Raw genomic sequence first — 27,360 nt, 5'->3', positions numbered from 1 at the left:
AGCTTTATTAAAATTAATTTTATTCTTTTCTCAATTGTATTTTTACATTTTTTTATTATTGTTTTTAGTGTGTCGTGAAATTAAATGTGTGCTTTTAAGTTAAAAGTTAAAGTAGGTACGAGGAAGAATCCACCAAGTGAGAAAAACAAGGTTAGATAAAGCATATAGATAATGTTGTTTTTCCTCACACAATGTGCCTTTAAGTAAATTATGTACAAAGTTAGTGAGTACAACTTATAAGGCCAATGGGTATCTAGTTTATTGCACTTCTGAGTGAAATTTGCTATACAGTCATTAAAATTTAATAATGGAGAACACCAGTGCAATGATAATCAATACCAAAGGAAGACCACCATGCTACAAGCAACACTAGGCAATGTATTCATTACTTACATCATCTTTTATTTTGTTCTTCTTATGATAGCATTTGGGAAACAACATGGTATGAACATATATGGGATGTCCATTGTTGTCCAAACACTAGCTTCTAGGGAATAATTATCCCCTTCTAGTGCAAGTGGGAAGCTATTGTTGATCTTAGGCATTGCAAATCCTTTTTTTTTATGTCTACATATATGTACAATTTTGTTAAAGAGAAAAGTGTTTAAGGCCCATGCATTTTTCTTACATAGGTGGGGCATGCTTGTAACTTGACTTTTTTCCTTTCATACAAGAGGTCATTAAGGAGGCACGTGTAGAGTTTTGTATTGCGAATAAGGAGCATTGTGAGGCTTAAGTATATCAATTTCCAAATGCTCATTAAAAATGGCTTACTTGGGCCCATGTTTGAGAACAACATTTTTCAATATTCTCACCCTACTTTCATGTTGCCAACATAGTTGTAGTTCTTGCATTTGGTAGGGTTTGTTGCCCAAGTGGAATCTTGGACTCAAAACAACACATGAAATAGAATCTTAGGGTCAAGACAAGCAAATGCATGCATCAATCTTTGAGGTACAATTCAATATTGTGATTATATTTTCAATAGTTGTTACGTTGTCTATGTTGAGAAGCCAAAGTATTTATTGTTTTTAACCATTTGCCTTTTGGATTTAAAGGTCTTAAGAAATATTATGATAGAGGGTTCATATTGATATTAATATTATGATTGTTCTTTGAATACTTTGATCGTGTCGTCCTTATTATGTGTTTTTAAACTAACAACTGCCCCCAAAGCTACAAAGATACATGATAGAAACAATGAACAAAAGTTGAAATTCAAAAAACACATATATAATGATAAGATGATGAGTATATGGAAAACGTTTGTTAAATTATTGGAAAGTATGTGTAGAATTCGAGCCAAAAAATGTGAATATATAGTAGGCAAACATATGTGTAGAATTTAGGGCAAAAATTGAAACATATTTAGCACGCAACATTAAATAAAGTGATTATATGATGGTTGGAGATTATTCTTTCAATGAAACCGCTATGGCAGACACCTCTAAGATAGCGAATTTGTGTAATGGAAATGGGAGACATTACTTGCGCTGATGGGCTGAGCTGAATTGTGTCTCCTCGACCTGGAACCTTAAGTTATGGTAAATAAATAAATAAGGATGAGCATGCAAAGTGTGTCTGCATTGAACAATATTTTGATTCTTTTCACTGGTTGCAATGTTGTCGAATTTAGAGCCTTTTGGTATGTTTTGGATCCATTCTCGGGTTGTTGGCATTTATTTCTCTTTGGTCCTACTTTTAACAAATGTCTTGACTAAATTTGCATGCCCCCTTTGCAACATTGCGAATTTGAGTAGATTTTGACATGCATTTTGCGTTTATTCTCTTGTCTTGCCAACATTCTATGTTGGTTCCGTAAGTAGGGAATCTAACAGTTTCTCCTGAAGCTATTTGTCAAATAGTTTGGTAGGGAGATCCGTATCTACAGGGGTTTGTTTCATTTTGTTTCATTTGGTCTTGGATTATAGATCTACTTTGAACGTTTAGCAGCACCAGACATGATATCAATAAGTTTGTCTTGTTTTCTCGTGTTTCTTGTTTGGCGATTTCGTCTTAGGAAAAGGATTTTCCGAATCCCGATGTTTTTATTTATGTTTTCCATCATTTTATGCTTAAGTTTCTAAAAAATCCACTGGAATTAAGCATTATTAGTTGTGAGTGCTTCAACTAACAATGCTTTGACCCGTTGAATGCGTGCCACAAACAATGAGTCCAACATCATATCCACCCTCATGTCTCTCTGTTTCTTCATTTATCTCTTAGGTACAATTTCCAAATGGGTATTTGTTAGAAACTTGTACGTTGCTTCGTTTGCATTTTCCCATCACTATGTGTAAATTGGATTCGGTTATGTTGATATTTATTGAGAGATTCGTTATTATAGTTATAGTTGGCACTCTACGACTTTGTACTTGGGGCTTTATTCATAGTGATTTGTTGACCTAGCAAAATTTTCAAGCCTGGGTTCTTTGCTGCTTAATCATTTTTTGAGTTGTTTTGGAAATAGGAAGCTTTCGATGAACACACGACATTTTAGTAACAATGGTCTCTTTTTATTTCTCAGGGTGTTTTCCATTTATTAAAGGTTTCTGCAATATCTAAAGATTTATCTGTTCACTTTAGGGTGCGGGAATCTTGATATCCTAATTTTAGTGGCTTGAATCAACTTAGATATTTCATCTATTGAATTAAGATGGTGGACTCTTTCTCGTATGGTTTAGGGAGGAGCATCAATGCCTAAGGTCAGAGGATGAAAATTGGACACTGGTTGCTTCAAGTTTTGCTATATTAGAACAAATAAGTGGACAAGGGTTGCAAATTAGGAAATGAAACAAATCAAGGACTAGAGATTCAACACAGAGCAACATATTCTTGGTTATGCAATGGATGCTCCATATCTCCATCACTTGTTGGTTCTACATTGGATGTTGTGAATCACCTAGCAATTGCAACAAAGTCCAAAATTTTCTAAGAGTGCACTTTACACTCTAGCTCAAAAGAGAAAACAAACTTTGTAGCTTTCCATGTAACTAGCTTCTTTATTGTCTTTAAATCCTTCTCAATAGAAACTCATAATTTGCTACACTTTGGCTTCACTTACCCAAGAAAACCACACTTATGCAAACTACATATAGATTTATTTGCACACAAAAAATAGCAAAAACAATGCATACTTATTTCTGCAAACTACACACAGATTTATTTGCACACAAAAAATAACAACAACAATGCATTACTGATTTCTGCAAAGTACACATAGATTTATTTGCACAAAAAAACAACAATGCATACTTATTTTTGCAAACCTTAAGAGTAGAAATCAACGCACTCCTATGCTATTATGAACTCTCTAATCTATTCCTACTCTGATGAGGATTTCATTTCCGGTAGATCCATGATCCATGCTCCTCTTTGAAGGGCGTTAGTCTTGGGGAAGTTTTGATACTAGGATGTAAACTGGCAAATGCAGCAAACAAGAGACTAGAAATTCAACACAAGTACCTTTTTTTATTCACAAATACATCCATTTCTAAGCTAGTAAATTCCTACTGGAAGGCTCCATCCTCTATAGTAACCAACTGCGATATTTTCACTCTTAAACCTAGAGTTGTCTACACTCTATAACATAATCCCTACATAATAGCTATTACAATTATTTGCATTGGAGCATTACTCTCTAACGAAAGGTGACAATATTTGTAGTCGGGAGCCTAAAACTTCCTACTTATAAGTTAAATTAGGTGAGAGGAATGAAATGGGATGCTTAAGGAAGTTAACGATAACCAATTTAACCTAATTTGGAAACTTGTCAAAGTTGGAGCCAAGGTTGGTACTGTACATGACAGTTATAACATAAAGCATGTCATCAATTGTAACAACTACTACTACAATAACAATGGTTTTGAGAAGCAGTTCAAGGGATTACCATTGCTGGAAATGCTCCCAAATGACAACATTTTGGTGAACCTCGCCTGTCTCTTTTGTCACTGTTTTATTCCTAGTTCTTTGCAATACAATGAACCTATTTGTTTTCTAGTTTGTAAATGTTTTTTTTTGTTAACAAAGAGGGCCTCCATCTTTGGATTAGATGCCATTTTCTTTCAAATCCATCCTAAATTTGTACTTTCTCTCATCTGTTGAGATATACTACATCCTTATGTTATAAAGGTCAACAAAAATTCCACTTTGCTTTGAATGGTGTAGTTAACTCTGTTGGCTGCGTGAACATAAGGTAACATGTCTTGGGGAGATTTTTTTTCCTGCATAGATTCCAGTATCCATATAAGTCACATCCTTTGAAAACCTACTAGTATCCCTGTAATTCACATCCTTTGGAAACCTTAAACTCCCGTAGGTATCACAATTGTGGGGATGTGTTCCTTGGTTCAACAATGTCTGCATTTTAACAATATTCCATAGGAAAAATTTAGATTACATCAAGTAACCTTGCAGATAACTTTATACTTATAGACATGTTTGTACGTTGATATCCTTTTGTTCATTCATATCCATATTTATGGGGTTTACTTGGTGTCTTGTCTTCTTCAATGCACTCAAGTGCTTTGTTTTTTTGCTGTTAATATTACATGAAGAAGAGCAAATTTGGAAGTGTCATAATTTCCCCTTTATTATCACAGTGCAAATATGAGCTATATTGAAGAAAAACACGCACATGAAATATTGAGCAAATTGCTGCAAATAACTGCCTTAGGTTAAAATGATGGTTGTGCTTGGGGGACTCGGTGGTGATTTCTGATTCACTTTCATTTTAGTTAACAACAAGAAAACGAATCCAAATTTTTAATAAGCTGTTGGCATTAAATTCTTTGCTATTAAAAGTTCTTAACTCATTGGAAATTGTGATTGCATGTATTTTTCTTTGGATCAAGCACACCGACTAGAAATTTAGTATTTTGTCCTGATTTACGACTTATCAATTGTTAAGCGAACAATCTAGTGGAGAGAAATCTCATATTCCCAAGTAAAACTAGCTTAATTTGAAGAATAAAAAGAATAAAAGACTTTAAAAATTGAAAATTAGAAAATAAGTTGTTGCATGTTTATACTAACCTTGGGGTTGCCCTAGGTTTTGGGGCAAATAAAAATAAGGTTGAGCTCGATTTTTACTCGTGATCTCATCTTTTTGTACATTGTATTTAATAGATTTTACATTTAATAAATATACGACATATTTTAATGGAAGCCAATAAATATTTAACAAAATCTAAGTGAAGATATATTTTTGTTAATTATTTCAGATTTTTCTTTTATATATATATTTAGAAACTTAATGAATGTTAAATTAAGATGAATATATATTAATTAATTTGTTCTTTAAATGAATTCACAATGTAATAGTGATTTTATTATTATTATGGACTATTTCACAAATAATTAAATTTGACAATTATTTAAATTTTAAATTATATAAATTAAACTCATTCAATTTATAATTAAACTTAATGAATAAACAACTAAAAATATATTTTAAAATTAAACTAACAATTTCACTTAAACATTTTATTTATTTGAGGAAGTTACACAATATTTTCAATTTGATTGTGCTATTTTCATTTTCGCTGGTATAATTTCACTCTAAAGTTAATCAATTAATGAGTTGATATTCTCATAATTTGAGGAGTGTAGTTTTTTTATTATTAATTGATGTTATGTTCCCCTTCAAGCTCAGATAATATCAAAATACTGAAATTTAAAAATATTAAATCAAATGTACATATATAATTAAAATTATCATAATTTAACAATCTTATAAACATCTCTAGGCACTTTTAAGAGCCATTGCTAATTTTATTAATATTAAATTTTAACAACTTTCACTTAAAATAAAGTAGACCTAAAACTTTATAAATTTTAACGACACATTGCCCATGAGGACGTTTTCAAAATTTTAACGGGACATTGTCATGACGAAGATTTCTTTTTTTTTTTAATCTTCAAGCACACACATTTATGGAATTAATGTGAAAGACTTTTGTAACAGCCATTCTAAGTCGCTAGCCATATTCCAACTCTAAAGAACGAAGTATTTAGGGAACATTGCCCCATTTCCAACTCTAAAGAATGAGGTATTTGGTGAACATCGACCCACTTCTGGGTTGGACCATTAGATAAAGACAGCGTTCAGCGTTCAGAGCAGGGGGACAGCTAGAGAATCATGAAAACCAAAGCGAAAGAGGCTATGAAGGGTCCAAGAGCCCGAGAGGAGAAGCCCGCTCCAGAAGGAGAAGCCCAAGCTCTTAATCAGGAAAAGTTGGAGATCTCACAGGACATCGCAAGGGTTTTAAACATTGTCATTTGAAGGGAATTCGTAAGGTTTTAATCATTGGCATTTGAATTGATAGAGATATTCCAGGTAAAGCTTTTCTGTTTTTTATTTTTTTTGTCAGTTTCATTTTTATTGGTTTTTGGCATGGCCAGTAATTTTATAAGGAATTTTGCTCTGCAACAGGGGAATGCAAAGAAGAGGGTTCACCATCGTGGAAGAAGGTGAAACGAGGGTGGTTTGTGCAAGTCTAAGGGATCAGCCTCATTCTTCGTCTGGAATCAGGTTGGTATACATTTGTCATTTTCTTTCTATGTATGCATTCTGTCATTACCTATTTTTCGATACGGAAAAAGAAAACAACTAGGTAAACCCCCATAAGATAATGAGGTTAATATTTAGAAATCTGATGTCATCTCGTGGTTGACAGTATGAACTAGGTGTATATTCTTTCATTAATATAGAAAAGAAAACGGCTAGTTAACCGCGTAAGGTACTGTGGTTAATATTTAGAAAATCCGAAATCATCTAGTGGTTAATATCCAGAGCTAGCTAGATGATTACGTTGGCCAGTCATGGTATAGCTTTTAATTATAATTTTACTTTTGTATTAGCAGTGTTGTGCATAAAGCCGTTCATGCTGGTATTTTGTAGTTTTTTTTTCCAAGGAAAAAGCGTAATTTTCATTAAGAAATTTAAGAAAATTACATGTTGTAAGCCAGCATTTGAGAAATGCTTTCACTACTATCAGCAGAGTGTCAGTCCAGACGTTATGAGCATTATATTTCCATATCTTCCTTCATTAAAGTTGAAGGATAAAGAATAAACCAGGTCTGTATTTGCAATGTTAAAAACTGTATAGCAGAAATAAACAAAAAACAAAAAACTAGGATGATCATATTGATCAGTCCTGAAAATGAACCGTCTCTTCGATGAAAGGCCTATGGTAGATCTGGAAAAAGTCTCCATCTCTGTACTCTTGAATCAACCACTGTCCTCTGGTCAGCTGCGCGGCCTCTTTGGAAAGAAGATCAACGACTTCATTCCTTTCTTTGTAGATATGAGAGCAGACAAAAGACTCAAACTGAGATTTTAATTCAATAGCTTCCTCCACCAAGTCTCTGAGTGTGTGCAAGTGACAATTATAGATCCCATTTATCCAGTTAATGATGAGCTGAGAGTCTCCAAATATTTGAAGGTTATGACAGTGTTTTACCCTGGCAAAGAGGAGGAGATGTCTAAGACTGTTTAGTTCCGCATAGTTGTTCGTGCCTCTCCCTAATTTCACTTTTATTTTGAAGCTCATTGAATCATTAGATATAGGACTGCCCCTCCCTCGCAACCCTCCAGTTGGGCCGAGCCATCGAAGTACACCCATGGCTGACTTCTGTCTATTACTTCTGGGATTATTTCTCGAGGGGGATGCTGGATTGGATACTCAGGGATTGAGTTATAAATGGCCAACATATGATTGCAGGCTGCCGCTCCCAATATATCTTTATCCTGGAAAATTCTATGGTTCCGGATAATCCATATGCCCCAGCGTATAATGAGAGGTAAGTTTTTTAATTTCTGGTTGGCCGTGCTTGACTACCATGTCTGCCAAGCCTCATTTACATTGTGGCTTGTCCAACGAAGGTGAACTGAGAGCGCTGTGGTAATGATATTCCAGATATTAGCCGATACTGAGCAATGGAGAAAGAGGTGATCAGTGTCCTCAATGGCAGCTTTGCATAGGCTACATATGAAAGGGCCATGGAAATTTTGATTTTTCAGGTTTTGGTCTGTGGGAATTTTATTTGAAAGGATAGTCCAAATGAGTAGCCGAGCTTTATGGGGGTCTTTTAGCTTCCAAATGAATCGCCACCACCAGCAGATAACTCCCATTGCTCGAGTTTCCATGATTGATGCGAATCCAACCTTTGGAGAGTATATGCCGGTGGGGACCTTGGCCCATATCAACTTATCCTCTTTTGCTGAGATCTTGATGTTTGCCTCCTCCAGCGCCCCAACGAACCTCATCCACTCCCTGCTCCATCTGCCACTTATGCCCAGATGCTCAAAATCCCTCCATTGCATATTTGGCCTCTCATGCTGCTCCTCCGCCGAGATGTGTGCAAGTTGTGAGAACCCTGCTGCTGTGAGTTCCTGTCTCATCTCTCGTGGCAAAATATGGGCATTTTCGCTTCTTGCCCAGGCATCAGAGCCAATTCTGATTTGGGATCCATCCCCCACCTTCCATGCTAGGCCCTGCTTTATGATATCAATTGAGTGCGTGATGGCCTTCTAGATGATTGAGACCCCCATGGGACTGTGGCTGGGGCTATGATTCCAATCTGAAATTGATAGTGGATAAATGTACTTGTAAACTACATCCTTCCAGAGGCTGCTTGAGGTAATGATTTACCAACCCAATTTTGCTCCTAGGGCCTTTGCAAAGTCCTGGGGTCCCAACGTCCCCATTTCTTGGGTTTTGCTATCCTTTCCCAATTGACCCAAGCGAAAGTTTTACCTACTGTTTGGCCACGCCATAGGAATCTGTAGCAGATCTGCTTGATTCTGCGATGAATGCCTTTAGGGATCCAAGCCAGAGACATCCAGTAGACTGGAAATGCCTCAAGGACTAATTTTATGAGGGTGAGTCTACCAACCTTAGAGAGCTACTTCTATTGCCAAATATTTATTCGGGTTTCAATTTTTGGATGCATCCACGCCCAATCTGCAATGTGGTACCCGTTTGGCTTAAGCTTGAAACCCAGGTACTTCAGTCCAGCTTCCAGCTCCTGCCTTACGAACCCGAAGTGCTGGGAGGCATATCTTTGTTCATTTGGGAGACAGGAGCTGAAAATGATTGCTGATTTGTCGAAGTTCGGCTCCATTCCTGTTGCTTTACAGAAAAGAGATAAAATTGACTCGAAATTAGAGGTATCTCTAAAGGAGCCTTTTAGAAAAATTAGAACATCATCAACAAAAAGAAGGTGAGAAATAATGGTCCTGACATTGATTTCCACGCCTCCTAGAGTGCCATTTATTCTTGCTGATTTTATGAGCCTACTGAGACCTTCCATAGTTAGAAGGAATAGCGTTGGAAGAAGTTAGATCCTGCCCCATTGATTAGGACGCTAAAAGAAACAGTTGTGAAACAACTTCCCACCCATTTGATGAATTGGTGAGGAAACCCAATGTGTGTGAACATGAGCTGAAGATAAGTCCAATTTACTCTGTTAAAAGCCTTAGATAAGTCAATCTTGAGTATGGCAGCTCTTTTAGAATGGGTTTTGATGGAGTGAAGCATTCATGAGCGGTGCCTATGGCCTCTTGGATATGGCGGTGTCTAAGGAAGGCAAATTGTTCCTTTGAGATCATCCTGGAGAGGATTGGCTTTATGTGGAGGGCAATAATCTTGGAGGTAATTGGTGGGCCCCAGTATTGCAGCAATGATGCTGCAACTCCTGGGACTCCCTTCTTTACTTTTATCAACTCGGTTGTTCGTAACAAACTTGGAAGCGATGGTGCTATATGCACAAGTACTAGCTCTTGTCGCAGGCTGTCACTTGATCAACTGGCACAAGTTCGCTAGGAGCTTAAGCCAAATTCTATGAGCTCTTAGAATAAGCTTTTAACTGTGATGGACGAAAGCTAACTCAAAAGAGGCTAGTCTACTTGCAGAAAGAAGCTGAAAGCTGAAAGGAAATGCAAACCCTAGTTTTACCGACTAACCTTACTAGTGCAAGAAAAGAGATGAAAGCTGCGGAAATGGATGCCATTGACTTTTGGAAAGGTAAAATGCATGTGACTAAGCTACTTCTGAAGAAAATATGGAAAAAACATCTTTTTGTACTTTTGAGTAATCTTGCAGAATTATTATGCATGTGCTTTAACTGTTTTTGATTGTGCAGAGGTTGATTGGCGAAAGGAAATGGAGTGGGCACTTGCAGGAGGTTGGGAAGGTGAGAAGAGGGCCTAAGGGGTCCCTAGCACCCTTCCAGAGAGTTTCACAGTGATCAGATCTCGAAAAACTGCTCACGTGAACTTCTACAGGAAGTCTGCAGGGGTTTTACAGGAAGTTCTACAGGAAGAGCCGAAAGAGGATTTTGGAGGGTTGATGGTGGGAAAAAGGTGGGAAAGTGGAAATGGAGGATGGGTGAGGATGTGAAGGGGTCTAGGACCTGGTGAATGAAGCTGAGGAGTGATGAAGGTGGTTGGATTTGTTCAAGGATGGAGGGAGCAATGTTGCACAAGAATGTAGAAATTAGGTCAAATTGGAAAAGCGTGGCGAATGAAGGGAAGCAATCTGGAATTAGGGGTTGGAGCATGTGGTATGATGGAGGAAGGATAGGTGGCAATGTATCACAGGTGTTCTGCACACTATTTTCCAAAACCGATTGAACAAAGACTAGAAAAACCAGAGAGCTATCTATTTTGACCTAATCTGACCCAAAAACCAGAAACATGATGAATAGAAGTTTATAGACAGGAAATCATGCAAGATAACTATGGAAACTAAGCAAGAACAGATCTAAACATGCAAGTACAACTGGTATCAACTTTTCCACCTAAAACTCTAACACTAGCAATCGCATGGAAAGGCAAAAACAGTGTTTTTGTGGCAGCAAGTATGCCTTGGTCTCAGCTCATGGTCCCAAGGAGGGAGAGATGAGATCAAGGATTGCTTGATGGCCTTTTTGCAGATCTTTTCTGTTACCAAACTGTCAATTCAACCTGAAGCATGAAAAGCTATTTTAATAATCAAAAACAACCTAAGTAACAAAGCAAGATCTTAACCTAAATAACATAAATTATTCTATGAATGCAAGGAAAACACATAAAAATACACGAAGGAGGTACTGGCACTTGGGTTGGGCCCATCCCCAAGAGCTACGGCCTCCTAAGAAAGCTCAGAGCTGGTGCAAAGCGAAATTTATCTCCATTACTCAAAAAATAATCATGTCACAAAACTGTTTACAGCAAGAGCTCGAAAATGAGCTGAAATGCAGAGTTGCACTAAAGTGCGAAAAACAACTGTTCAATAGCTAAACTACTAAGGTTTGAAGCCTTCCTACTTATGCAACACGAGGACTCCCAAACAGTTCTCCTTAACTTTAGGAGCTTGGCTGCCAAAACTGCAGTTAATCAGCCACTTCACAAAACCTGCTCGGTTGCCCCTTGAAATCATCTTTGGTGGGTTGTTGAACTCCGAGCTGATGGTGGTGAACTCGAGAAAGGGGTCATTTAGTGCAGGAGACACCCTTCCTACAAATCCTCAGCCTTGTTCCTTCGTTTTTGGCTGTCAACTTGCTCATAAATGCTTGACTTTGGTCCAAAAGATGTCCAAAAATCTGCAATAAGCACGTATTAGACTTTTTGGTCAAGTGACTATTCTCATTTATTCAATTAACATAAATATATTCAAAAGCATGCATAAAACTGTGAAGAATGGTGGATTAATCGAGAATAACAGGCAAAATGAGCCCATAAAGTTACTCATTTTTGGGGCTCATCATCACCCCCCTGCTGAATGTGGTTCTCATCCTCTGAGCAACTAATCCAGCTCATTATCTTTGATTGCTTTGACTGCCTCTCTGACATCCCAGGCTTCCGAGGTGATGTCCTCTTCTTGGTCATGAAACCCTGCCTTTCTCTCTACTTCCTCCCATTGCCTGTGTTCTTCTTCTTCTTTGACCCCTTCCAGTAGTCCCAAAAGCAATGGAGGACTGAACTTTAGGCCAATCCAGTTGGCCTTCAGATTTTGCATTAACTGTTTATAAAGTGGCACTCTTGCCAAAGCCTCCCTCATCCTTGTTGGGGAGTGGTACTCTCTTATTTTCAGACTGTGGGACAATGTGTTCCATCTCCTTGTGCAAGCATGAATGCAGTTATCACCCAACAGTCTTTCCATGTCTTCAAAGTGAGTAGTGGCCTGAGCTTGCCTTTCAACTTAGTCTGGGAGAACCTGAGGGTTGTTGGCAAGGTGTTGATGGGCATATACTAAAGCTGAGGGATCTTTTGGTTCTGCTCTGATCATGAGTGGCTCACTTAGCTCCCTGTCCATAACTTTCCGAATTTCTGCTGCCCTCTTTTCCTCATGGCTTAACCAGGAAGCCATGGCCATGAGTTGCACATCTCCCAATGCGGCATTGGGGTCCCATAGATTCATGTTTGAAAGTGCCAAGTTGTGTAAATAGAATTTTGCTAACTTGGTATTATCTTCAACTGAGCTACTGTCACACAAATACATGAACTAATTGTAATTATGGAATGGAATGGTGCCCCTTTGGGTCAATGTGTTAATTTGAAATTGCAACCATTGATCTTTAAGATATAATGCATATGACTTAGCAGGTTGCCTACATTGTAAGGCTTCTACTGCCCCGCTGGCCATGCAGACCATTTGGGCTTCTTTCTCTTGCACCTGTTGTTTTAAAACCTGTATTTCTTCTGCTGCCTGTGACTCCTTTTCCTGTAGCAGTTTTGTCAGCATCTCAACATCAGCTTGCAACTTTTCCTCTCTCTGCTGTTCCTCGGTTGTGTCCTTGTTTGCTGGAGGTCCTTCTTGCTGCTGCTGCTCTCCCAAAATGGACGGCCTATCTTCCTTATGACCTTCCTGCAACTGCTTTTTCAACAACTCATTTTCTTCCTGTAATTTGGCTCTTTGATTGCTTTCCATGTGCCTCACCATGGCCAACTCTTTTCTTGACTCTTTGAGCTGTTCTTCCAGGTGGCCTATGTCTGCAACACCCTTGGATTTGGCAATTCTCATCCAAGTGTGAGTCCTAACCTGTTCTTGTTCCAATGCAAAGAAAAATGGTATAACAAACTTCTGTGGGATGATCTTCCCACCTTCTAACTGGTTGTAATATGAGCCCAAGTTAGGCTGAGGGCTTGGTTCCAGTATCTCCTCGATCTTTTCTTCTCCCTGTGATTGTTTGGTTGCCTTCTCCAATTTCTCAGTCTCTTTTAATTTAGCTAGAGTTTCTTGTAGAGATGTTTTAGCTTCCTGTAGAGCTGCCTTTGAGTCCATCATCCTAATTCTCTCTCTCCAGGTGGAGGTTTTTGGGCTTCCCCTTTCATAGGTGATAGATATCTTTGAAGGAGACTCTTCTTTCGATTTAGTGGTTGTGTCCTCAATGACAATTGGTTCCTTTAATTGTCGCTGGGGTTTGCTCACTTTGATCCTTGTGCTTCTCCTGGCTTTAAAGTACATGGAGGTTTGCCTCTTTCTTTTTCCTTTTTGTTTTGTAGGTGTGCTTAATGCAGCAAGCACAACTGCTGCCTCCCTTGCCAACGTCTCAGGGGATTTCTCTTCCTGCTGTTCTTTTTCTTCGCTTCTTGTAGAAATCTCTGTGTCCACTGTTTCTATCTGTATGACTGATATCTCAGGGTGTGCCTTTCCCTTTTCTTTCTGGGTGCCTGCTTTGGCTGTGGCAGCCTTCATTTGGGCTTTCTCGGCCTTTTCCTTTCTACTCTGTATCCTCTTTTCCCTTGCTGTTTTTGCTGTTGTTTCTTCCTCTGTTTTAGGCTCAACAGTCTTGCCAAATTCTTCTTTTTCTTTCTGTTCTTCCTCTGTTTTGCCCTCTGCTTGAATGTCCTGTGCTCCCTCATCATTGTTCTTCTGAATTTCTTCAGTTTGCTCCCCCTCCTCACTGCTGGATGGGGTGATGTTCTTAGCCAAAGTTCTAATGTTATCATCCCTGGACATGTTTCTGAAGATTTCCCAAGATATGGGGACAGTGTAGGTGTGTAAAGCATCTTCCACCAACAGTTTGATGAGCCCATGGTGGGCCAACTGATCTGGGATCCCTTCATTTAGCTTTGTACCACATTCAATTAAGGACTGAAGAAGGAAATATGGGATGCTTAGTTTCTTGGCTGGAGGCAAGTCCATCCCATGCCTTAATTCATGTAACAACCTGAAATGATATCCATAGATGATGCTAAACCTCCCTTCACATCTGATATACTTCATAATTTGATAACTAACTTCACTCCAAAGAGGAGGCAAGCTTGTCCTTCTAACTCCGTTTTTGTCTTCTACAGGATGCTCCTCGGGCAGAAAAAATGTTTTCTTAGCAACTTGGCCCAATGATCTCTCTTCTTTGCTCCAAGGGAGCCCTAATGGTAGACCAATAATTCTACTGATGAGCTCAGGGGTAGGTTCTAGGGTCAAACCCCTAAAACTAACTGTGGCATGTGTCTTTGAATGTGGTCTCAGGGACATTAAAAACTCTTCAGTTATCTCCTCATCATAACCCTGAATTTTGTCAAAGAAAGATTTCCAATTTGCCCAGGTGAAAAGGTCTACCACCTCAGGGTGCTTGTGCAACTTGTTAGAGTTTGAGGGTTCTTTCCTTATGAATCCTCCTGGCATGGTGTTGAGTGCTCTTTTTATGTTTTAACCAGAAAAGAAAATGCTCAGGAAAATAAACAGTCAATCACTGAAACAGAGGATAGCTGAATTCAGTTTCTTCTGAACCCAAGAAGGAATTTCTCGTGTGTTCCTTACAATATCAAATAGCAATAATTCTCCTGTTTTAAGACTGCTGTCACCCAGAATTTAACTGTCTGTTTATGAAAAGAAGAATTTTGTTTTTACAGAACAGAGCATAAGGATGCAGGTTCTCTTCTCAGCACATAGATAGATATGTAAATTCAGTTTTTTTCACGCACACAGGCTGGCCTCTACTGTTGCATGTCTCTTCCTTCCAGGAGAATTTAAAAAATGCTGAGGAGATTTCTAATGCAGAGGAAAAAACTGGATAAACTCGGTGAAATATGTAGGTAGACTTGCACTTTTTCTTAATGCACAGGCAGACTTTTACTCTCGTTTTTCAATTTAATGCCGTTCAATTCACCACCTTGCACAAACAAATCATGCACAAAGAAGTTTTCTCAAGCCTACCTCGTTTGGAGCTTGAAATTCGACGAAAATTCCGGGTTTTCCTTCTGCAAAGCTGTTCTCTGCCTTTCTTGTAGAACCCTTCCTGTAGAAGGCTCCTGGTTCCTGTAGAATGAAACTGTGCTTCCGATAGAGCTCGATAGGCAGGAGATTTTCAAAAACAGGTAGAAAAACTGGTGGAGGACGACTGGTTAACTGTTCTGGAAGTGGTGGGTGCGTACTCCAGTCAAGAACTTCGTGAGTGCAAAATGAACAGAGGGTGGTGCATGTTTCCACTAAGCATCTTTTAACTGCGGCGTGATTCGTGGTGAGGGGATGAGGTGGCTGGATCAGACCGTTGATCCGACGTCACAGCCATAATGTTTCTGCATGTTTCTAACCGCCATCACCTCCTTTCTCTCGTTATTCGTCGCCACCACTACCAGTCCCGACGATTTCTCCTTGAATGGACACTCCACACGTGCTGCACATCTAATCGGCAGTTTTGAATGTAACGAGGCTTGTTTGGATTCCACGAGGATATGTAACTGGTCGAAGGTGGCCAGTTGACTAGCCACCGATTCCACTCAATCCGAACCATTCCCATAGTCATGCAGCTTTAAAATATAATTTATGCAATTGAAGAACGAGTTTAGGCACTTACTTGCGTGGTCGCGTCCGTGTTATGCAGATTTCGGGTTTTGGAACCCATTCCTTCGTTTGCTGTTGCTGCATGCACACTGCATGCTTGGCCTCAGCTGTTGCTGATGTTCATACGTTCAAGTAGAGCTCCATGCATGTTTCTTCTGCCATACTTTGTTGTCCCTGTCTCTGGAGTATGTCTTTCAGAGGGATCAGCTGCTACAGGATTCCTGTAGTTGCTTCTCCTCCTGGAATGCAAGTTAGAATGAGCAGGGCTATACTACTGACGAGGGTCTCGGTTGATGAGGAGTCTAGATGGAGGTAACAGGTATGATGAGTGAAAAACTGCTGCTTGATTTGTCATTAAAAAGTTTTTGCTGGCAGTATGAAGAAAACAAGATTTCTGTGTGTGACGGTGTAGGAACATAAAAAATGAGTGCAATGGAGGTGTACAGAGATGGAAAAAGGGAGACATATGGCGATGGATGGAAACATGGAGGTTTACAGGCCTCATAGGCAGATCCCAACCTTCGGGTCCTCTTCTGAGATCGATATTGGCTTGTCTGTAGGTTCTACAGGATCTTCCTGTAGAAGACACAAAACTTCCTGTAGAAGGTGAAATCTTAGCTCGAATGAGACCAAATCTTAGGAAAGGGTAGTGGTCATGGAGGAATGGATTGTGAGGGATGCTTGCAGCCTGGTGCTGACCTCTGTCTTTGTCTTGTACGATCCTCCTAACCTGCAATGTCCTTCCTGCAACCTGCAATTTTTTTAATAGAAATTAGGTTTATTTTTCTTTTTTCTTTTTTTTTTTAGTCTGAGACAACTGGGGTGCTTCCAGGAGGTTTTCACCCAAGTATTTTTTTTTTTGGTTCAAGGTGTGGGAGGAGTGGAGACAGGGGCCTGCTCCATTACCAACACTGATTTAGCTAGAGTTTCAATGAACTCCTGCTTAGAAAGGGGCTTCCTGTAGATTTTCAATTGATGCCCATTGACGAGCATGGGGATGGCTTCATCATCAATGGTCCTGATAAGGACTGAACAATTGTCGTTGCATTTCTCCACTGTATATGGTCCTAGCCATCTTGTCCTCAGCCTTTCTTTGAAATCCTTGTATCTTGAATCATATAACAGTGCCCAATCTCCTGGCTGAAATTACTTTTCTTTAAGGTGCCAATCATGCCATATCTTTCTTCGAAGTTGGATCACCTCTGTTCATCTAGTCCATTCAGCTGAAGTAATCTTTCCTGCTGTGCATGGCTGAGATCTAGGTCCAGCTGAGTTGCCAACCTCAATGTGTTATATTCAAATTCTATGGACAACAAAGCCTTCTTCCCGTAGACTAACTCATAAGGTGTGAAACTTGTTGTAGTTTTCCAAGTAGTGTTGTAGGCCCAGGTGGCCTCAACCAAGCGATCTGCTCAATCTTTTCTGTTGCTACTCACCACTTTAGTCAAAATCTCTTCCAAAGCTCTATTAGTGGCTTCCACCTATCCATTTGCTTGCGGATGATAAGAGGTGAAAGTTCTGTGCTTAATCTTGTGATGAGCGAGCAGGTTTTCAATTAGGTTAGAGGTAAACTGACTTCCTTGATCTGTGACTCTCTTTGGTAGCCAAACTTGTAGAAGATATTTTCCCTCAAAGACTCAGCCACTTTTTCTTTTGTTGCTGCCTTGATTGCCTTTGTTTCTGCCCACTTTGTCAGGTAGTCCGTGCACACAATGATGTAAGACTTTTGCTTTGAAGGAGGGTTGATAGGACCTACAGAGTCCATGCCCCACTTCTCAAATGGCTCGAAAGTCACTTGAGGTTGGAGGGGCATTTCATCCCTTGGAGGCGGTTTCCCCTTCCTTTGACATCAGCCACATTGGCTGATGTGTCTCCTGACATCTTGATGAAGAGTGGGCCAATAGTAGCCTGCCTGTAGAATTTTGAAGGCGGTTCTTTTTGCTGCAAAGTGGCCTCCACAGGGCCCATCATGACAGGTTAGGAGGATGTCGAAAACTTCCTCCTCCCTGACACAACGCCTCAAAATCTGATCTGGGCCAAGTTTAAACATGTTGCCCCCAATCCAAGTGAATGGGGCGCTTTTTCTCACTATCTTGCTCTTCTCTTTTGAGGATAGGTGTGGCGGGAACTGTGCTGAAACCAAGTGGTTTGCTATATCAGCAAACCATGGAGAGAGTACTGAAATAGCAAACGTGTGTTCATTTGGCATTTGATCATCCACCTTCCCTTCTTCACCTGCAGGCAAATCTAGTCTAGATAGAAAATCAACAACAACATTTTCCTTATCTGGCTTATCAACAATGGTCAAATCAAATTGCTGCAATAAAAGTAACCATCTAATGATACGAGTATTTACATCAGGTTTATTCATCAAATACCTAATTGTAGCATGGTCAGTGTGTACGAATGTTTGATAACCAGTGATGTAGTGTCTGAACTTGTTTAGGGAATGGATTACAACTAAGAGCTCTTTTTCGGTTACAGTATAGTTTAACTCTGCCTTGGACATGTTTTTATTGACAAAATATATGGCATATGGTAGCTTCTCTTCAACTTGTCCTAAGGCTGCTCCTATGGCTTTGTTTGAGGCATTTGTGTGAATGTGGAAAGGTAGGGCCCAGTTTGGACCTCTCAAGATTGGGGCAGTTACCAGCTTACCTTTCAATGCATCCAGAGCCTCTTGACAGTTGTTAGTCCATATAAACTCAACATCTTTCCACAAAATACCAAACATTGGAGAGGCTAGCTTACTGAAATCTTTAATGAATCTTCTATAATATCCTGCTAAGCCTAGAAAACTCCGAACATCTCTTACCTTTTGAGGAGGTGGAACCCTTTGGATGATAGCAATCTTGTTGGGATCCACCTGTAATCCTTGCTAAGAAATTGTATGACCTAGCACGGTCCCTTCAGTCATCAGGAATTCACATTTTTCAGGACTGAGGGACAGGTTCATTTCAATACACTTGGTTAAAACTTTTCCCAGGTTAGTCAATGCTTCTTGGAAGTTGGACCCATAAGGAGTAAAGTCATCCATATAGATTTCCACCGAATCATGAACCAGCTCAGCAAATATGCTCAGTACTGCTCTCTGGAAAGTGGCATGAGTGTTGCATAACCCAAAGGGAAGGACCCGGTAGGCAAAGGTACCCCATGGACAAGTGAAAGTGGTCTTATCTTGGTCTTTCGGGCTGATTTGGATCTGATTATACCCGCTAAACCCATCTAGGAAGGAAAATAACTTCTTCCCTGCCAGGCCATCTAACACTTGATCTATGAAAGTCAAAGGGAAATGGTCCTTCTTGGTATCTTTGTTAGTTCTCGATAATCTACACGGATTCTCCACTTCCCGTTTTTCTTGGGCACAAGCATTAGAGGAGAAACCCACTCGCTGTCAGAGATGGGGTAGATGAATCCTGCGTTCAACAACTTTTGCAGTTCTTCTTTGACAATGTCCTTAAGGGCTGGATTCATTCTCCTCTGAGGCTGCTTGACTGATTTACAATCCTCTTCAATGTAAATGTGATGGGTATAGACTGAAGGGTGGACTCCTTTCATCTCCTTATAGCTCCAAGCAAAAGCATCTAAATGGCGGTTCAATAAGCTACACAGCTCCTTCTCCTGAGAGGGGGATAGGGATGAGTTGATCTTCAAGGTTCTTTCAGGGCCAAATTCCACATTCTTAACTCGGGGAGAGGTCGGATCAGCCCCACAGAGATCCACTAAAGCACTGGCTTGGGTGTCTTCTACCAACTCTTCTAATGGCAGCGCACTGGGAGGTGGATTTTGAATCAAATTCTCAATAAGGTCATCCTCGGTTTGAGGACCTCCCCTGGTGGCTTCCACTGTGCAGAATGGTGCAGAGTAGACTTCATCCTCATCTTCCTCCTCCAACCAGAGAGGTAAGTCATGTTTTAGCAGAGGTTGGGCAGGAGGATATAGGACTAGCTGTTTGGACATAGGCCCATTTTTAAAGATCATGCTCCCAGCTCGACAACTGATGTACGCATCTGCAGTAGCTAACCAAGGCCTTTCCAAAATGAGGGGGTATCTAGTGAGTTTTTCCTTTGGCTGAAGGACCAAGAAGTCCGCAGGGTACTCCCAAGAATCAACGGAGACCATGACATCTTCCACAATCCCTTCAGGGGTCACGGTGGAGTGGTCTGCTAACTACAGTACTGTGGAGGTCTTTCTTAGGGAACTCTGAAGGTTGAGTTTGAGCATAGTGTTCCTCGTCATCACATTAATGGCAACCCCTAGATCAATCAGGGTGTGGGGGATTATGGTGCCATTGATGTGGACATCCACTATAGGACTCCTAGGGTCCAGATATTTTGAACAGATTACTTGTCCCAACATCAGGTCGGACAGTTGTCCTATGACATTGATAGTTGGGGCATCTCTCTTGCACCTGCCTGCATGCCTGAAACACTTCACTTTGATCAATTTGTTGTAGATTGGTACATCTTTTATGGCTTGGAGAAGTGGTATTTTAACACATAACTGTTTAAGTTCTCCCAAAAGTTAAGTCTCTTCTGGGTTTGGTTGCGTGGTTCCAGTTAGTCTCTCAGGAAAGGGTGGAATGGCTTTGGGTTCACTTTCCTGTTTCTCTTCCTCATCCTCCTTAGGAGGAGGTTGGGTATCTGGGAGGACCTTCCCAGATCGTAGGTTGATCTCCTGAATCTCCACAACATAGGTAGGGCACGTTGTCTCTAAAGTATATACCTGCTGGGCCTGTCTGTTATTGGGGTTCGGGTTCGGTTGAGCAGGCATCTGGGGTTGTCTCGGAGGAGCAGGAGGTAATGGTTGTGGTTGAGCAGGTGATGGAGGAAAAATAGCGGGAGGAGAGTTGTACTGGGGCCTCCATCCCCGTTGAAGTGCATTCCACTGAGGTTGTGACCGAACATGAGAATGAAACGAGTGAGCAACAGGTTGAGTATGGTATTGAGATGGATATGACCAAGGAGGGGGTGCCGACCAGGAAGGATGAGCAGGGGGACCTCAAGAAGGTATGTGAGGAGATTGGTTGGGGTTGTAATAAGTTTGGGATGTCCCTTGCATCCCCTGCTGGTAAGGTCTGGGTCCATGTGGCCTCCTTTGGTTTAGGAAGTAGAGTGGTTCAGTGGCTCCTTCAGCCCTTTGGTACATAGCTTTAAGTCCGGGTAAGGTTGGGCACTGCTTTGTAGGGTGGTTTGCCTCATAAACAAAACATATCTCTACGGAGTGCAATGGACACTCGTTCCGAGGATGCTTCCTTGTGCATCTGGGACAAAAGATGGCCAAAACCCCCTCAGCTTCCTCTTGCTTCTGTTGGATTCAGAAGTTATCCATTTGCATGGCAATGGTCTGTCTCACCTCACTTTTAAGATCTTCCATCTTATTTGCAAACTGATGTTTGGAAAAGGTGGCGCTGGTTGAAAGTTGACTCCCCCTACCTCTTTTTTGGGCTGCCCTAGAATGGTTTCTAAACACAGTCTTTATGTCATCATAAGGTAGCTGGTAGATGTCTCCCCCAGCCAGCAAGTGGAGGGTATCTAGAAGGTCTTCAGGGACTCCTCGGAGCACAACCAGCTTCAGAGATTCAGGGTCAAGTGTGCACCTGGCCCTTTTATAACTGAGTTGGAACCTTTCTTCATAGTCTTCTAAAGATTCATCACTTCCCATAGTCATTCGAAAGATTTCTCCCTTTGTTTCCTTTGACCTACAGTAATTCCGGTATTTGTTGTTAAAGGCTTGCTGCATTTGAGCCCAAGTTGTGATATTGTTTTCAGGTAACCCCATGAACCAACGTAGTGCTGCATCCTTGAGGGTAGAGGGAAAGAGTTTCAACTTTTGCTCGTCTTCTGCATAGTCATAAGTTCGACAAAGGACAACAAACTCAAACAAGAAGGTATCAGGGTCTTCAGTGGTCAATCCATGGAAGTGAGGTAAGGTTGAGGGACTTATGTTTTTCATTTTTGTGTCTCCATTGGTCTCTCGGATGGGAAACACCTTCTATTCTCTCCTCATCTCCTATACCGTTTCTGTGTTCAACCATGGTCTCAGGAGGAATGTTTTCTTGCTCTTCTTCTGTTAGAGGATCTTCGTATATCTCTAGAGGTTCACTGCGACCGAAGAAGAGAGAAGGGTGACTCAGTGATGTGATGGGGGTGTTGGGTAAGAATTTTCCTGAATTGTCTCTGTTCCTACGAGGCATGAAATGAAATATTTTTGGTTAATTTTTGTGTTTTTCTCTGCTTTTACCTGCAAAACTGGAATTGATTGAACAACAAATTGCAACTAACTAGAATAAACCTTGCTGGAATGAAAATTGCAGAATTGAAATGAAAGCAAGAAATAACTAATCTATGCTGCTGAAACGAAATTGCAGAATTGAAATGCTAGGCTACGCTTGCAGAATTGAAATTGGAGAAATGAAATTCTAAGCTACGCTTGCAGAATTGAAATTGTGGAATTGAAATGCTAATCTATGCTTGCAGAATTGAAATTGCGGAAGGGAAATGTTAATCTATGAAAGTAGGAAATGTCTAATCTACTTTTGTGGAAATGAAATTGCAGAATGGAAATGAAACAACTACTCTACTTTTGTGGAAATGAAATTGCAGAAGGTTGTAGTAGAAAATAGAAGAAAAGCAGCAATCGCAAATACTCTAACGCTTCCCCGGCAACAGCGCCAAAAAGATGGTGGCCTCCAGTATTGCGGCAATGATGTTGTAACTCTTGGGACTCCCTTCTTTACTTTGATCAACTCGGTTGTTCGTAACAAACTTGGAAGCGACGGTGCTATATGCACAAATACTAGCTCTTGTTTCAGGCTGTCACTTGATCAGCTGGCTCAAGTTGGCTAGTAGCTTAAGCCAACTTCTATGAGCTCTTAGAAGAAGCTTTTCACTGTGATGGACGAAAACTAACTCAAAAGAGGCTAGTCTACTTGTAGAAAGACGCTGAAAGCTGAAAGGAAATGCAAATCCTAGCAAACCCTAGTTTTACTGACTAACCCTACTGGTGCAAGAAAAGATATGAAAGCTGCAGAAATGGATGCCATTGACTCTTGGAAAGGTAAAATGCATGTCACTAAGCTACTTCTGAAGGAAAATATGGAAAAAACATCTTTTTGTATTTTTGAGTAATCTTGCAGAATTATTATGCATGTGCTTTAACTATTTTTGATTGTGCAGAGGTTGGTTGGCAAAAGGAAATGGAGTGGGCACTTGCAGGAGGTTGGGAAGGTGAGAAGAGGGCCTAAGGGGTCCCTAGCACCCTTCCAGAGAGTTTCACAGTGATCAGATCTCGAAAAACTGCTCACGTGAACTTCTACAGGAAGTCTGCAGGGGTTCTACAAGATGTTCTACAGGAAGAGCCGAAAGAGGATTTTGGAGGGTTGATGGTGGAAAAACGGTGGGAAAGTGGAAATGGAGGATGGATGAGGATGTGAAAGGGTCTAGGACTTGGTGAATGAAGCTGAGGAGTGATGAAGGTGGTTGGATTTGTTCAAGGATGGAGGGAGCAATGTTGCACAAGAATGTAGAAATTAGGTCAAATTGGAAAAGCGTGGCGAATGAAGGGAAGAAATATGGAATTAGGGGTTGGAGCAGGTTGTATGATGGAGGAAGGATAGGTGGCAATGTATCACAGGTGTTCTGCACACTATTTTGCAAAACCGATCGAACAAAGACTAGAAAAACCAGAGAGCTATCTATTTTGACCTAATCTGACCCAAAGACCAGAAACATGATGAATAGAAGTTTATAGACAGGAAATCATGCAAGATAACTATGGAAACTAAGCAAGAACAGATCTAAACATGCAAGTACAACTGGTATCAACTTTTCCACCTAAAAATCTAACACTAGCAATCGCATGGAAAGGCAAAAACAGTGTTTTTGTGGCAGCAAGTATGCCTTGGTCTCAGCTCATGGTCCCAAGGAGGGAGAGACGAGATCAAGGATTGCTTGATGGCCTTTTTGCAGATCTTTTCTGTTACCAAACTGTCAAATCAACCTGAAGCATGAAAAGCTATTTTAATAATAAAAAACAACCTAAGTAACAAAGCAAGATCTTAACCTAAATAACAGAATTATTCTATGAATGCAAGGAAAACACATAAAAATACACGAAGGAGGTACTGGGACTTGGGTTGGGCCCATCTCCAAGAGCTACGGCCTCCTAAGAAAGCTCAGAGCTGGTGCAAAGCGAAATTTATCTCCATTACTCAAAAAATAATCATGTCACAAAACTGTTTACAGCAAGAGCTCGAAAATGAGCTGAAATGCAGAGCTGCACTAAAGCGCGAAAAACAACTGTTCAATAGCTAAACTACCAAGGTTTGAAGCCTTCCTACTTATGCAACACGAGGACTCCCAACAATGCTAAACTCCATGTGGGTCGGCTTATTTATGGCAGCTGATATTTTTATTGGATCCCTCTCATCGAGAGGTGTAGGATTGATCCAAAGATCGTCCGATTCCGATAAGTATTTATGGAGATACAAATTTATTTTGTTTATGTAATTATTATCAAGCCGACCAGCTCTTATGTAGGCTCTAGAAGCCCAAACGTCGTGTCTATTCATCATCTACACATTAGTATAAATAGATGAGGTTTGATGTCATTTGAGGACACAATTCTTGAGTGATCTCCTCCTCTCCACGTCTTGGGTTTTTGGAGGAGTGAGACACCAAGAGAAACACACGCTGGCCCAAAGATGATGCCCTACCAACGATCATGAAAACCTACCAATGCAGATGATGGAGACATATATACGCTAGACATGAAGTTGTTCATGGTTATATATACGCTGGACATGAAGCTGTTCATGGTTATATATAGATATGCTGGTCAAGAAGACACGTACGCAGTCAAGAGTGCCAAAGTCATCAAGCCGCAGTGATGAAGAGATATGCTGGTCAAGAAGACACGTACGCAGTCAAGAGTGCCAAAGTCATCAAGCCGCAGTGATGAAGAGGTAAGTCGTTGTACATCACAGCCATCGTAATATGCTGTTCATGGTTATACGCAGTCTAGGGTTACACAGGGCATAAGATTAATACGTAGGTCATCTATCTAGCCGCAGTAAGGGTAGGAACTTATATGCTATAATGGAGTACATACGCACTGCATGAAGACAAGACAGTCAACGTGATGCCATCCGGAATCATTACACGTTGTTCATGGATAAATACAGTCAACGTGATGACATCCGGATTCAACGCAGTCATAAAGAGTTGTTCAACGTAGCAATAGCTTCATATACTTAGGCAATATATATATATATATATACACACAATCACTTAGGCAATATATATATACATGCAATCAATATATATATACACGCACAACTTTCACACTCAGGTATACACGCAGTCACTCAGGCAATTGGACTTTAGGAATGTATATACGTAGGTGGATTCATATACATGCAGATGGACTTCATGTATATATATACGTAGGTGGACACCTAGGTGACTTCATGAATATATATACACAGGTGGATTTCATGAATATATATACGCATGTGACTTCATGAATATATATACGCAGGTGGACTTCAGGAATGTATATACGTAGGTGGATTCATATACATGCAGGTAACTTCATGAATATATATACGCAGGTAGACTTCATGAATATATATACACAGGTGGACTTCATGACTGTATATACGTTGGGCAGTCACGCTGGGCAATCATGGGTATATATTCGCTGAGCAGGTTTGATATGATGCATCGGTAGCATGAAGCTTGATATGATGCATGGGCAACATGAAGCTTGATTTGATGCATGGGCAACATGAAGCTTGATATGATGCATGGGCAGCATGAAGCTTCATTTGATGCATGGGCAGCATGAAGCTTGATATGATGCATGGGCAACATGAAGCTTGATTTGATGCATGGGTAACATGAAGCAATAAGATCATGGACATGGGCAGCATGAGATCATGGAAATGAAGGGCAGCATGATGATGGATAAGATCATGGACATGAGCAACGTGATTAGTGAAGCATGGTGTAGTATGTAGTGGTGCAGAAAGAGGACCAAATGCCGCTTGATGATAGGTATTAGTTGAAGCAGAATGTCTTCAACTGATCTCATTGTTATAGAAGATGATCTATGCTTAGATCTAGACAAGTCAAAGTGTTGACTTCTGTTGTAATTGTACTCTCTCTCTCTCTCTCTCTCTTTCTCTGCTGAACTTTGAAGATAAAAGAAGATTTGATCAAAGGGTTTCCCCACACATTGTGGGGTTTGTCCCTGGCTTGCGCCATATCTTGTGTCCTCTTGTCTTGGCTTGTCTTCTTCATATTATATTTATGTTCTATCTGCAATTTATCATAATGCTGATGTGATTGCTAACTGTGAAAATTTAAATAAATTGCTCTAGCATAGAACATACCTAAACTTAACATGGTATCAGAGTTGAGGTGAAGACAATGCCCAAGCAAGAGTGAAAGAGCAATCTCCGAAGACAGTTGGGACAAGACAGAAGGATCAATGGGTTCTTCATAATTCACCTAGGGTGAAGTCAAAGAAGAGAATGTTATCAGAATGGCGCAGCAGAAGATTCTGATGGTCCATCTTAAGATCACTTCATTGGGAAGTTCGGATCTAAGGGTGGAAGGAAAGGCGGATGCCTTGTTGAAATAAGTTTGGCCGTTATGCGAAGGAGTGTCCGAATGGCAGAGACACATCTCTTGATGAAGATAACAATCATTCTTGGGACATCTTCAATGATCAAAAGAATGACTGGTAATGCAAGTCATCAAGGAAATGGTCGACTCTTCCACGAAAGCAAGGAACCCCAAAATCTCTTTTATGTACCTGATCGAACCTGATGTCCATCTCGGAAATGGAAGTCAAAGGTTGCAGGGTGGCACTTATCGATGGAAAGGTACGTTTTTGAAAATAGATCTTTTAAAGATTTTTTGAGTTCAGGGTTGTATCAAGTTGCAGGAAGTCCATTGGGGACCATGTCCATTGACTCAGCTCTAGAGGTCTGTGAGTCAAATGGTGACTAGGATGCCTGAATTCAAAAAGGAAGCATGAAGGTACATGTCTGAAATGTACCAAAGGAAAATATTATAAGGGTACCATTCCCCTCAAGCAGCAGGTTCACAGGTTTGGAACAACCCGAGGAGTTTGAGAATCATGATCAAGGAATCTCATGTATACAGATGGAAGAAAGCCCTCTATGGCTTGAAGAAAAACACCTCCGGCATAATATGAGAGGATTGATAGCTGTCTAATGCAGCTGAGATTCACTAGGAGTGAAACCGATCCAAACCATTACTCGAAGGTTGTGGATGATAAACCTCTTTGACAGGTGCAGGCCCTCTCATTTATAGGAGACAGAGGGAGTTGGATTTTGAATGTGAGAAGATAAGCTGCAAGCTTGTGACTGCCTCAAGGATCTTAACTTTCAGAAGTTATATGGTAATGCTGTCGAACCAGATTTGGGAAATGCCTCTGAGTTTCATAAACTCATTCGCGTTGATGTTCTTGGAGAACCTCCGTCCGGACATCTGTGTTGCAGTTAGCATGGTGAGCTCATATTTGAGCCTCACTGGATTGGTGCCAAGAATCTTCT

At 40.4% G+C, this 27,360-nt stretch overlaps 1 long non-coding RNA gene across 10 annotated transcripts in view; it reads left to right on the top strand.

The window, feature by feature from the left end:
• The first annotated feature begins 5,970 nt into the window (after positions 1–5,970).
• Positions 5,971–27,360, top strand: part of LOC149169986 (uncharacterized) — an 89,851-nt gene continuing 68,461 nt past the window's right edge. For 2 of the 10 annotated variants that reach the window (XR_016259829.1, XR_016259836.1), the window contains exons 1-2: positions 5,971–6,292; positions 6,434–6,532. This is a non-coding gene — a long non-coding RNA (uncharacterized LOC149169986). Of the gene's footprint in view, positions 6,338–6,433; positions 6,533–27,360 lie in introns of all 10 variants that reach the window. The other 8 variants (XR_016259828.1, XR_016259833.1, XR_016259837.1 and 5 more) reach the window with 7 other exon arrangements.

Source organism: Pinus tabuliformis, chromosome 4_2 (assembly GCF_031772625.1).
Source record: "Pinus tabuliformis cultivar Carrire ecotype Pingquan chromosome 4_2, CPIR1, whole genome shotgun sequence".
NCBI lineage: Eukaryota > Viridiplantae > Streptophyta > Pinopsida > Pinales > Pinaceae > Pinus > Pinus tabuliformis.
This window is presented reverse-complemented; position numbering and strand designations above follow the sequence as displayed.